The sequence below is a fragment of the Drosophila teissieri genome, chromosome 3R (assembly GCF_016746235.2).
Source record: "Drosophila teissieri strain GT53w chromosome 3R, Prin_Dtei_1.1, whole genome shotgun sequence".
Classification (NCBI taxonomy): Eukaryota; Metazoa; Arthropoda; class Insecta; order Diptera; family Drosophilidae; genus Drosophila; species Drosophila teissieri.
The window spans coordinates 6,206,014-6,220,029 of record NC_053032.1 but is presented as its reverse complement, the minus strand read 5'-3'; the positions used below and the strand labels follow the sequence as shown (position 1 = coordinate 6,220,029).

The following is a 14,016-nucleotide window of genomic DNA, read 5'->3' as shown; positions in this document are numbered from 1 at the left end:
AAGTATGTAAACATGTATGAATATGGCATAAAAAAATAAAAACTATTTTAAAGTGCAAACCTTTATGTTCTTTATGTGACGATCAGTGATCGACTATAATCTTTTAATCTTATTAGTAATGTTTTTATATGGATGACGTACACATGCCCGGATAGCTCAGTCGGTAGAGCATTGGACTTTTAATCCAAGGGTCCAGGGTTCAAGTCCCTGTTCGGGCGGCAATCTATTTTCATTTTTTTTAAGTTGTCGATTCGAAAGGCCTGTTGCCTTTTTTGAAATTATAAATTTGTAGTTTCACAATTAATGTTTATTTTAAAATATATAAACAATTTAAAAGACAAAAGACAATAAATAGTCAATTTATTGGCTTTGAAAAATAAAAACAAACGTGTCAACGTTGCAAAAAAGGACCCTAAAAGCAAGCAATAAATTAAAAAAAAAATTGTTTGCCGCCGCAAAAAGATTGTGGTCCAACCATATTGGTTGGGCTGATAACGGCAGTCCACTCCGGTACGCTATCCCACTACTGCCTACCACGGGAACTCTTGGCTGCTGGTTTTCACCCCTGGCCCGGTTCATCCCTCCTTAGCCAACCTGAATGCCACGGACTCCTCCATGCCACCCATATTGATGGCAAGCTTAGTGCGGACGTTCCGTCAACATGAACTGGTCCGCTACGCAGTAAATCCCAGCCTCAGGCCATCCCACAATCGGACCTCACAGAAGCGTGATTACAGAAGCTGCCAACCTTCCAGTCGAAACACGTCCATCTGAAACTCAGTCAGTAGCCTCTGGTTTCCATTCGATTTCGATGAACTGCTTTGTCGATGCACCACTTAATCGACGCGAAGCAGGCGCTGAGCCGCGTTGCCAACTGCGACTGATAAAAGCAGTTGCCCCAAAACCAAATACCTACTGGACATAATTGTTGCATCTCTTTTTGGGACTTGCTGGTATTAAAATAAAAATGACTTTCTCATTCACGAATTAAAAAAAAAAAAAATAAATATTTATAAAAAAGCAGATCGCCCGAACAGGGACTTGAACCCTGGACCCTTGGATTAAAAGTCCAATGCTCTACCGACTGAGCTATCCGGGCATTGCACAAGGCGCTGACGAACTTCCCTGGTATCTATAAGAAAGTACAAGCGAACAATTTAAATAGGATCCTTGTCCAAATCTATTAAGGCTCGGTACAAAAAAGGGCCAGCTGAGTACTTCGCACCCGCCTCCTAAGAAAGCGGATGCAAAATTTCGCACACAATCATTTTCGTTCTAGCTGACTCCAAGAACTCAGTAATCTGAAGAGGAACTCTCTAATTTCACAAGTCCATATACAATGTGGCACGCCGTTTTGCCATAAATAACCAAATAAAAGAGAACGATATAGACGATTTTATGGACTATCAGATACCCGTTACTCACCACTGGCAATCCGAGAGAAATTCGAAAACTTTTTGTGGCAATTCGATGCAAATCGATAGGAAAACAAGAACGCTATGGTCTAGTTCCCCGACTATCTGATACCCGTTACTCAGCTATTGGAAGTGCGAAGGAGAAACTTCAACACTGACAGTTTTTAGCGGTTGTGGGCGTCGGGTGGTCGTGGCAAAAACTTTTTTTGCAAATCGATAGAGACTTACATGATAAATAAAAAAATGAAAAATATCAAAACCTTTTTTTAAAGTGTGGGCGTTGCAGTTTTGGTCGGTTGAGTGGGCGTGGCAACATGGGCAACCAACCTGCGCTGCGTCTATGTCTCTGGAGTCTGTATGCTTAGTCTCAACTTCCTAGCTTTTGTAGTTCCTGAGATCTCGACGTTCGGCTATTGATCCTGATTAAGATTAAATATACTTCATATGGTCGGAAAAGCTTCCTTCTGCCTCTTACCTATTCTTACTCTTATACTATCGGGTATAATAAAATAAAATTGGTGGCCAAGTTGTTTTTTGACATCTATAATATTAAAACAAATTTTAACGTGTATGCGTGGCAATTTTATGAAACATAATCAATTTCTATATATTTTGTTCGCTAGATCGGGAATTTCCTACAAACAGATGTACATACATATGTACATGTAAGGCATAAAAGCCTGTTTATTAATATAGTTAGATTTGTAGTAGTAGCTATAGACTTAACTACTTGACGACTTGATGACGATTGACCCTCCGACACACTAACTTCTATGCTCGGACTTGATCCCTCGTCGACTTCTTTTACTAATCCACAACTTCATTCAATCTTTAAAATCTCAATTTGCTGATCTTCGTACACTAGCTAGCTAGCACTGCTAGCTTTTCCTTGACGCTTGTCCTCTTCTTCCTTTGTTCTGGTGATGTTACTTCGTATAATATACGCATAGCAGGCACGTTGATAACTATCGATACCCAACTTTACTTTACATTCGACCATCCTGATATTCTGAGTCTGACGCAGACAACGCCTCATCTTCGTTTCCACTACATATTTCCAAAGTTTCGTGTTATCAACGCTGTTGGAAGTAAGAGCTGGTCCTTCGCCGAATGCTGCCTTCTTTACATCGTAACGCCCATTTCGCTTCACCTTGGTTACTGTGTATGGACCGATGAACGAACTGACCAATTTTTTCCCAGCCACAAATTGTGTTCGCTTAATAGCAACCAGGCCACCTTCTTTGTAGAGACCTTCTTTGACTCGGTTCTTGTCGTGTTCCTCTTGTACGTTTTTTGGGCTTCTTGAATTTGTCTTCGTGCCTCCATTCTCATCTGGTTTCTTTCTTGATCGAAACCATTGGCTATTTCTTCCTCCAGGATCGACAACACATTATCGCTAACTTTGTTGTGAATTTGTACCCCAAATAGTAACTGGAACGGAGTCTTCTTTGTGGAGCGGTGGACATGCGAATTTATAGCTCCTTGAACTTGCGCTACAAACTTGTACCACTTGGATGGATCTTCAGTGGACAATTTAGCTATCATTGAGATTATGCCTCTGTTTACACGTTCAATTTGTCCGTTTCCTTTTGCTAGTCCTTTTGTAGTCCTTCACGACCTCGTCGCTTCCAGTGCTTTTGGTTGGGAATAACCACACAAACTTGGTGAATGCATCTACGGCTGCAAAGATAAACCGATACTCCATCCATTGGTCCGAGATGATCAACATGAAGAGTATGCAATGGCTTATCTCCCTTGTCAATACAAAACAGCTGACCTTCTTTCTTTTCAACCTTCTTGTTCATCAGAATACATTTCACGCAGTTGTTGATGATTTGACCTACATTTTTCTCCATATGCAAAATCCAAATATGTTGCTGCAAGGAATGCATAGTTTTCTGCAGGGGAAAATGGCCAATTTCATGTGCTTCCCTTATTATTTCGTTCTCCATTGATTTAGCGACGACTATGACCTCGTTACCATCCACTACTTTGAAAAGTAATCCCCCTTTTAGCTCTTGTAAGGTTGCGACTTGAGAACTTCGAGAACTGCTGAGATATAGTTATCTTTCTGCTAAGCTGCCTTTATTTGTACTGAGATCTCCGACGCTTCTACGAAAACATCTAGCCGATAGCGACTCAGACTGTCGACGTGTTTCATTTTATCTCCTGCACGTTGCTCAACTTGGAATGTGAAATCTTCAAGATACAGAATCCATTCAGCTACTTCTCTGGGTACATCCTTCTTCTTCACTGTCTGAGAAAACGCTGCGCAATCGGTGAACAGCTTGAACTTGACTCCCAGTAGGTAAGGGGACAGATAAATACGCAGCTTTAACCTCTAGAATATAAATGTGGCGCTTTGAATCTGCTGCTGAAGTTTTCTTGCTCCAATATGCAACTGGATGAAGTTCGCCTTCGAATATCTGCATTAATATGCCGCCAAACCCATTCATAGAAGCATCAGTACGTAGTTCGGTTGGTGCTTCCCGGTTATACAACTGCAGGACAGGTTCATTCGAAAGTATATCCTTTAGCTGGTTCATTGCGCTCATTTGTTCGGCCTTTGTTAGCGGTCGGGCTATTACTGCATACCCTGACATTGACAAAACGGTTGAACACAGCAGGTGAGTTACAAAATTCTAACAGTGCTTTGCAGAACTCAGATAAACCCTCCTTGGTGATAAAAGCCGTGTAGCGACGACTAGACCCTTCGATCGGTACATGTAAGAAGCTGTTCTCGAGATCCATGACAGCGAATACTTTTGCAGATTGCAGCTTTTCTAGCACTTCATCCATTAAGGGTACGGGGAAACTATCTCTAAGTACCATCCTGTTTAGCTCACGGAAATCAATGCAAATTCTGTTCGTTCCGTCTTTCTTCTTCACTATGACCACTCGGCTTGCGAAATTTGACGTTGACTTCCGAATTATTTCATTCTAAATCGTCATTTCATTCCAATCGTCAACTTGCTCTCTTTCTGCGGCCGCTTCCATAGCTGAACACCGACATGGTTGGTGACGAAACGGTTTTATTTGTTCTTCCGGAACGATCCTCATTTGTACAGGACACTCGATTGGAGACTCAGCTGGCTTGTAATTGTCGACCAACGGCTGAATTATCGGCTGGAACTCTTTTCTATTTTCGGTGTCCGGTCGCGCTGAAAGTGAACCCCTTCTCGTCCAATGTGACACGAAACTTGGATTCGAAGTCAAAACCAAACAGGGCGAACAAAATATATAATATAGAAATTTATTATGTTTCATAAAATTGTATGAGTATACACGTTAAAATTTGTTTTAAGTTTTCATATTATAGATGTCAAAAAACAACTTGGCCACGGCCACCAATTTTATTTTATTATACCCGTTAGTATAAGAGTAAGAATATGTAACAGGCAGAAGGAAGCCATATACATATAACCTTAATCAGAATCAATAGCCGAACGTCGAGATCTCAGGAACTACAAAAGCTAGGAAGTTGAGACTAAGCATACAGACTCCAGAGACATAGACGCAGCGCAGGTTGGTTGCCCATGTTGCCACGCCCACTCTACCGCCCACAAACCGACCAAAACTGCAACGCCCACACTTTAAAAAAAGGTTTTGCATACGCTTTCTTAGGAGACGGGTGCGAAGTACTCAGCTGGGCCTTTTTTGTACCGAGCCTTAATAGATTTGGACAAGGATCCTATTTAAATTGTTCGCTTGTACTTTCTTATAGATACCAGGGAAGTTCGTCAGCGCCTTGTGCAATGCCCGGATAGCTCAGTCGGTAGAGCATTGGACTTTTAATCCAAGGGTCCAGGGTTCAAGTCCCTGTTCGGGCGATCTGCTTTTTTATAAATATTTATTTTTTTTTTTTTAATTCGTGAATGAGAAAGTCATTTTTATTTTAATACCAGCAAGTCCCAAAAAGAGATGCAACAATTATGTCCAGTAGGTATTTGGTTTTGGGGCAACTGCTTTTATCAGTCGCAGTTGGCAACGCGGCTCAGCGCCTGCTTCGCGTCGATTAAGTGGTGCATCGACAAAGCAGTTCATCGAAATCGAATGGAAACCGGAGGCTACTGACTGAGTTTCAGATGGACGTGTTTCGACTGGAAGGTTGGCAGCTTCTGTAATCACGCTTCTGTGAGGTCCGATTGTGGGATGGCCTGAGGCTGGGATTTACTGCGTAGCGGACCAGTTCATGTTGACGGAACGTCCGCACTAAGCTTGCCATCAATATGGGTGCCATGGAGGAGTCCGTGGCATTCAGGTTGGCTAAGGAGGGATGAACCGGGCCAGGGGTGAAAACCAGCAGCCAAGAGTTCCCGTGGTAGGCAGTAGTGGGATAGCGTACCGGAGTGGACTGCCGTTATCAGCCCAACCAATATGGTTGGACCACAATCTTTTTGCGGCGGCAAACAATTTTTTTTTTAATTTATTGCTTGCTTTTAGGGTCCTTTTTTGCAACGTTGACACGTTTGTTTTTATTTTTCAAAGCCAATAAATTGACTATTTATTGTCTTTTGTCTTTTAAATTGTTTATATATTTTAAAATAAACATTAATTGTGAAACTACAAATTTATAATTTCAAAAAAGGCAACAGGCCTTTCGAATCGACAACTTAAAAAAAATGAAAAAAGATCGCCGCCCGAACAGGGACTTGAACCCTGGACCCTTGGATTAAAAGTCCAATGCTCTACCGACTGAGCTATCCGGGCATTCAAACATGGATCGTCAGAATACATTTATGACAGAAACGAAAAGTATTGTTCCTGCAATCATACATCACCTCAGTATAAAAATAAATATTTATAATTCATTTTTATATTTTTGACATATTTAATTGTGTTGTCCGGTTTTATTATATTTTATATGCTCGGAAATATATTACTTTTTTGTTTTGTAAATTTGATTTATTAACTATAATGGAACATTTGTTGTGCAGTTTCTTAGTTATGAACGCAAAAAGTATATTAATAAAAAACATGTTTTTGTAGGTACTTATGATGAAAATACAAAACTTGCATAAGAAATTCGCCCTGAGACTAAGCACCCTTCGCATACATACTAACAAAGAAACTGCATATTAATACCAAAAGGTGTTAAGAGAATATAATATCAACTTGAGTTAAGTACAATAAGATTTAGAAATATAGAAAATAAATCTTTTAGGTTAAAGATATTACAAAAAGTTTTAAGATACGTAACAAAAATCGGGTGAAAGCTTTGTGGACTGCTTTAAGTTGGTTTGCACTGCTTTGCAATTATTCGTATGCTTTTGAAATTTTTGGCATAAATGAAACAATTTTAAACAAATTGGGATACTTTCGGGTAGCTCAGTTGGTAGAGCTTTAGACTATTAAGCCAAAAGTACTTGGTTCAAGTCTCTGCTCAGGCGGTTAATTTTTTGGTACCATTTTTGTATAAATATTTCATGTAACGGTAAAAAATAAGATTTAAATTAAAGTTTTATATTTTTTTGTCAACAGTTTCCGTAAAAGTTTTGTACCCGCAAGTCGTGCATTGCATAAAACGAAACTCGTAACTCGTAGAGAAATCGTACAGTAGTCAGAGCAACATCTAATTGAACCTCCAGGAAATTAGCACCTTTTATTTGTGTTTCCATTTACTGTCGACATCGTGGATATACCCAAATTGTGCGACGAACAACGTTGCCCTGCATTCTGTATCTAAAGACACGGCCATATCTTCTACTCCAGGGACATGTGTCTGGGAGTTTTCTATAAAGATTGTGAGAGAGTGCGATGTTTGCTAAACTCCGGCGGCCAAACGGACAGCCAGGGTTTTTATTATTGGATCTCTTTAAGGTACAGAGAAAAAGCTCGTTTACATTCCCAACGTTTATATATGTAACTTATATATATGTATATAACACAATTTGCGGTTATAACATACATACATATGTACATATTTAGAAGGGCTTATTATCAAATTAGATGTTTTACGTTTGTCACCTTATAAAAAAAGCTCACTCGTGTAGCAAGAATATATTTATTTTTCTCCGTGCGATTGGATACGCTGGAGAATTTTTAACACACTTTCCTGCCCCGTCGAAGACAATAAAGAGGGGTACACATAGTATGTACCGATACCAAATCGTGGCGGCTCCGGTCGATTTAGCAACGGACTTGGATGCTGGTTGTTTGTTGCCGCCTGCCAAGTGAACTAGAAAACGAATGCGTTTAATTAGCATTCATTACGACGAATCATCAAATTGCCCCACCGCTCACGATGCAACAATAAAAGCAGGGACGAAAGGCCCGAGAGGAGAAAACGTTTGGTGTACATGCTAATCTACAAAATAAACGCAAATATTTAGATGATAAACCAAAGTCAAGAGACGTTTTGAAAACTGTTCCATGACGTTGGGAGATGTGCCAGGGAGAAATTCCATCAAGGCTGCGAACATTAGCAACCATTTACCATTTACCTGTTGTTAGGCCGGAATTTCGGCCCGTTTCAGGTAGCCATCGCCTAAAAAGAAAATGTAAAGGGAAATATGGGTCATAAATTAAAAATGGCAAACAAGAATGGGACAATGGGTTTTTCTCGCTAGAGTCGGGGAACGGCTTCGTTCCTCTTTTTATATTTTTCTCGGTCGTTTATGACAGACTTCAAAAACACAAATGGCGAAAGAAAACAAATTCTTCCGTATTTTTTGGATTGCATCTGCCAAATGCTGATACGAAGACTTTTCAGAGTGCCAAATGCGTTATGAGCAGCTTGAAATGCGATAAGAAAGTAACTGTAAAGTTAAAAACAATATAGTTTTCATGGTAAATGAATTGAGTTATTACTGGTATAATAAAAATGATCTCATCAATAACTTGTAAATAAGAGAGCAAATTATAAAATTATTCGCATACAACAAGTTAATAATAGAAAGAATATGTCGCATGTACTTTTATGCAAATTCTAGATATCTGACTGTTTGAAAATGATTTTGTATTTTCATTATTCAAGATTCAAGACTAACCAGATTCTTTCTAATCCAAAGAGAACCAAACAAATATTAGGGCCACCTCAATTTAAAAAGAAGCTAATTGAAATGTTGCTTATATTGGCTTTCATAACGAAGTTGGCAAATGACTGGACGCAATGTAGTCCCCTTCGATGGCTAGCTGTAATTATCAGTGCAACGAATTTGAATTTAACGAGCGCATGAACACCCGACTCCGCCCACAACTCTAATTTTATTCACGGTGAATGGGGTCTTGCAGAACCTCTCCAGGACCTTAAGCGAGGATTTTTCTCTGCGAAAGCGACGGTGTGATTAATGAGGCTTTAAATATCCCACTTTGATTTCATTCTAAAAACACGCGGAGCGTTCTCCTCGCCGCTTCTCCAACGAAGAAGTTTCATTGACTCTCAGCTCGTTGGAGAGTTCGAAAGGGAGCAGGGGAGTTCTGCAGGGATACAGAGATGTGTATGTACATGTACATATGTAAGGAGAGCTACGCTGGCCCCGTAAATCGCCGAGTAAACTGAGGACCTCACGAGGACCGCACACACACGAAAATCTTCTGGGCAACTGAGAACGAGAACTCTGGAAATAGAGTCCACAATTGTCTACAAACGAGCTGGTTGTGTTCGAACTCTCCGAAGTACAAGCCCACAGATTTGTGCCCTGGAAAACTCAGAACAGGAGATGCCACACTTATCGAAACAGTCGAAAAAGAAACTAGAAACTGGTGTACGTAAAATATGTGTGCTGTGATGGGATTGAAAAATTATAAAGTTTACAACATTTTTTTAATGATAGTAAAGCACCGCTTTAGCCAGACCCGAAAGTTTATCATAACATCCTATAATGATATTTAGTATATGCAATTAATTCAAACAATTAAATATTTTATTTAATACATTTTTAATTATTTTATTTAATTTCACATAGTGCAAATTGAATTTAAACTCGTTGAGATCAGCTTATAATTAAGGTGTAAGCTCAAATATTTAACAGCTTACATTGTGCTTGGCATCAGCAATTTTAAAATTGCTATTTAAAAAAGGATGTCACATTTCAAAGTATTGGTAGATATACACATTTTATAAAGTAAAAAGATAATTTCAAATGAAAAAATATATTTATTAAAATGAATTAATTATTAAGTATATTGTATGCAATAAGTAAAGATGTTTTTTTATCTTACTAGCCTCAGCTACTAAATGATTCAAATAGTGTGGTTAAAGTTACCAACCTTTAATAAATAATAAAGAGATAATATCAATAGTTTTTGTAGAAAAAAAAATTAAATGTCATTATTGTACGTTTTTCTTCAAGTGTGGTGCACGGCTCTCTTCTACAGCCTGGTTCTCTCCGTGGGCTCTACAACGTTAACGTTCCTGCCCCGATTCTCTCCCTGGAGTTACGTACTTGGGCCACACACAACCCAGATCCAGACCCAGATCCAGATCCCGACAAAGGGCGGAGAGGTGGAAGCGGGAGAGCGGGCATGGGCATTATGGCTGTTATCAACGTGGGCAAAAACACCGCTTACCGCTCGTCGGACGTCGACTGCGCTGAAATGGTGAGCTGAGCTCACTTCAGTTTCAGTTTGAAATTTGACGCCGAGCGCGGCGGAACGTAGAGCGTTCTGCTCACAGACCAAAAAAGAAAATGCGGCCATCGCCCGCCGCTGCTTCTGCTGGCGTCGCAGCAGCAGTGCGGCCATTATCCTGCAGGAGGCTGCGACCTGATCCCTAGGCCATCCGATTAATATCTCAGCGAAATTAACGAAAAAAGGACTGGCAATCACGTCGAGAAAGACCTCAAAAGTCGGTGCAAAAGTGAAAATACAGACGAAATACCGTCATTTCAATAAATTAACTACTAATCTAGAGTTACTCGTAGTAAAACGGATTTAATTCTGAACTACAAAGCACATTCGAACCAGGTACGTCCCAAAACTTAACATTTAAACAACTATACATTTTCTAAAAAAAAAAGCTGAGCGAAAGTCACCGTGTCACTACGCATGTGCACTGAAAGGGGCTGAGTGGGCGGCTTGGGGAGGTGGGTGGCTATAGTCAATTGCCATTTCCAAAGCCTGCGCCTGTCCTCGTTCTGACTCGTCGTCGCCTCTGCATTAGTGTGTCTGTGAGTGCCTCGGTCGAGAGTGTGGTGGTGTCGCAAGCGCCGGGAAATGTGCTCCTTTCATCCACTTTTCATTTGCGGAGAGCACCCACCGAAAAGCGACCTAACCTCTCACCCCGGCAGTCCCAAAAGTCGGGCGCAAAAATAAAAAAACACGAAACTGAATTTCAACCTCGTTGTCGCGCTATCAGCAGCAACAACAACCCCCTGGCAAGCGGCCCAACCCCCTTTTCCATTCTCCCATTTCCAACTTCCCGCTTACCAATTTCAATCTCCCCGCTCCTGGTGCAAAGCACTTGTCCCGCCATTTAGTGCATGGGTTAAGCAGTATACCGAAATATTAGTGGCTGTGCCCAAGAAGCGGCGACAGCTGCTGCAGGCCACCCACCCAGCGTTCCAGCAGAGGACCTAAGGAATCAGACGATGATTATCGGGTCCAGATACGTCGAGTGGCAAAGTGTTAAGCCGCGGAATGGGACCGAGATGTGGATGCGGATGCGGATGAGGTTGATATACATAGATGACGATGTCGATGACGATGGCGATGGTGATCCAATCCCAAGATTGCTGCGGCGGCTGCATTTAATGCGAGTGCGTGTTGCAATGCATTAAATGCACCGCGGGAAAATGCATTCAAACTGGCAGTTTTAAAAGTTCAAGCTTAAACTTTTCAAACTTTTAATCGATAATACATATGGTACTAAGTCGGTGTAAAAGTTTCACTGAAAATGATAAGTAAGCAACGTGCTTTCAGCTCTTCAAAACAAATTTGGCCCTACAGTCAACATATTTGTAGCTAACTGAATCACAGCTGCAATGCTAACAATTTGGGGTGTTGCGTATACGTCACTTAAATGCTTAGCGCTAAAACTCACGTATTTTCTTGCCCAATAAAGCTGAATGTATTCACTTCTCCCTGGGGATAATACAGATGACCAAACATTTGTTTTCTATGTGGATGCATATATGGATGCATTGAGTGGGGCTGCGCGTAAGGTGCGTGGCATTCGATTTTTGTTCAGGATGCGCAGCAATATGGCACTGCTTTCGCTTCGGGGAACCCCCTCAAAGGGCCTCTTTTTTCGTGGGAGAAAGCGGCTGCAACAAACGCAAATGGTATTATAGACCGTGTTCCGTTTTACCAATTGTTTCTTTGCTCATTTAGTATGCAAATGGATTGAACTAAAACCGGCTGCTGACTAATAAGCAAATGAGCAGGTGACGGCTAACCAAACTCGCTAGGTCACAGGCTTTATAGGAAAGGCTAAACAAATAAGTGTTTATGGCTATTTTATGCATTCGCTGACGTTGACTTTTGAAACCATGGACCGCGAGCCATCGGTTTTTTGACAAATTCGGATACTTGTTCGTTTTAAAGTTGGGGTGATATCTTTATGAAGACGCTCTGCCAACAAGTTCGTTTGTTTTCTGTTTGGGCTTTGACCTGAATCTGAATCATAAGTTTACCCTGCCTGTTGTATAATTATTTGGATTGTCCACATGGCCCACAAAATACATGCAATGTTGTCTCAAATTCCTCTGGGCAATTAAGTCTTTTACAATGAGCTAAGCTGGGAAATGTTTGGTGAGAGGGAGTGCCCGAGATTAGATATGAATTTCGAAAAGTTTGCATAGGAAATGTGCTCATAAATATGAAAGAGCTATGGAAAGTGTCAAGCGTTTTCGGATTCAAATTTCTTGACTGCTAGCAAGAAGTCTCTTCTACAGTTCTGGGTCATTGGGTCAACATTGAGGCCATAATTGAGGCCATGTTGCATAAGTTATAAGTGCAAGTAGGCAAACTACTACATAAGGAAAAAACTTTAATAAACTGCCTAATAATTTGCAAGCTTTCTTATTGAATTTAAATTAATTTACAAAATAAGTAGTGGTCTCAAAATTCCAACTTTATACTTAATGATTTCTAGCCGCGTACTCTGTTAATTGTTTACTAGTTTAATAAGCTCTAAAATCAAAACCAACCTCTGTAAGCTGCCAAAACTAGTCAACCATTTTGGAAACCCCCCAAAACCCACTGAGAAAAAAACACTCACCCCACAGTTGACCTTGCCACATGATGCTATTTATTTATGAGCATATTCCCCTATCGAATTTCTGATATTAACAAACCCCTAGTATCCAAATCAACCCCCTATGACCACTTAGAACCAAACGGAACTGTGCTGGGAACTTCTTCCACCTAAATTGGGGTAACTGCAGTCTGACATATTTATTGGAATTTCATGCAAATTTCCAAACAATAAGCCAGTCAAGAGAATCCAGCTGGCTGGGAAACTTGCACTTTATGAACTGCACAGTGAAGAAAACTGTTCTATGCTATTAAGTACAAGCAACGATCTCGCGAGAGATTTTTGATTCCTTAAACAAAAAATAATACGAGATTTCATTTACAATTTACTTGAAAGCCCCCTGTTCAACAGAGCAAATGTATTCCGCCGGCTAGAGGCGCATTTCTGTGGCCCGCGCATTTTCATTAAGCCAACAAAAAGATAAAAGATAATTTCAGACACTAAGAATAAATAAGATGCAGAAAGAGAAGAAAACAACCAGAGGGCGAGAGGAAGGCGCGTACTTTTGTAAACAACAAACAGACACCGACAAATCGGGATAGAATAAAACGGAAAAACGGACACGCAGACCGGTATGAGAGCCCCATACGATGCATATGGGGTAGAGATGCCGATACCTATAGAGATTCGGATACAGATGTACAGATACAAAATGACGCAAACCTGGGCAGGTTCAAAATAAATGCAAAAAAACCGCGGACCGCGAACCGCGAACCGTTTTCGGAATTTCTTTCTTAGTTCTCTTTTAGCATTTCTACCTGGCTCTCGATTTTCGCGGCGAATGGCAGGAGGGTAAAGTAGCAGTAATAATATTATTCAGTAAACTGAAACAACCTTGGCCTCCGAAGCTCCGCGCTCGATGCAAACAACTTAACATGGCAGAATGCACAGTGGGCCAACGCTGACTGAATAGTGACGTGCAAGCACATTGAACAGTGACACTTGGCACCGAACTGACCAAGGTAAATGATCTGCCACCTTTCCCTTCACCTCACCCCGCCCCAGACGGCGACTTTGATTTATGTGCGAAGTTGTCTTTATGTGCTGAAAGCAACATTGCAAAAATGTAGCCAGTCATTGCCCCTTTGTGCCGCCGTAACTGTTGCTGGAGGGTCGATGGTTTATGGGTCTGGTCAGGGAATAGGTTAGCAGATGGCGAGGGGACACACTGAAGAAAGTGACCTAGGTCCTCTGTCGTAAATAGCTACATCAAACATTTGAAGTGATTCTACATAAAATTAAAAACAATAATGAAAATTAAAAAGGTTCAAAGAGTTTCCTTAAAAAAAGTACTCATTAATTCCGCTCACTGAACCAGTAATAGCAAGACCTTGGCTTGCTAGTTACTAGTTTTTCTCGGTGCACATTCTCGGCTCGCCTTTTCTGCACTTTTCGCGGTACTTC

The 14,016-nt window shown here is 40.7% G+C and overlaps 4 non-coding genes across 4 annotated transcripts; 2 read left to right on the top strand and 2 right to left on the bottom strand.

Moving 5' to 3' along the window:
• The first annotated feature begins 145 nt into the window (after window positions 1-145).
• Window positions 146-218, top strand: Trnak-uuu. Its single transcript has one exon. It is a non-coding gene; the product is annotated as a tRNA-Lys (tRNA).
• An 808-nt stretch (window positions 219-1,026) lies between these two features.
• On the bottom strand, window positions 1,027-1,099 carry Trnak-uuu. The gene has a single exon. It is a non-coding gene; the product is annotated as a tRNA-Lys (tRNA).
• A 4,073-nt stretch (window positions 1,100-5,172) lies between these two features.
• Window positions 5,173-5,245, top strand: Trnak-uuu. The gene has a single exon. It is a non-coding gene; the product is annotated as a tRNA-Lys (tRNA).
• Window positions 5,246-6,052: 807 nt separating this feature from the next.
• On the bottom strand, window positions 6,053-6,125 carry Trnak-uuu. The gene has a single exon. It is a non-coding gene; the product is annotated as a tRNA-Lys (tRNA).
• Window positions 6,126-14,016: the final 7,891 nt, after the last annotated feature.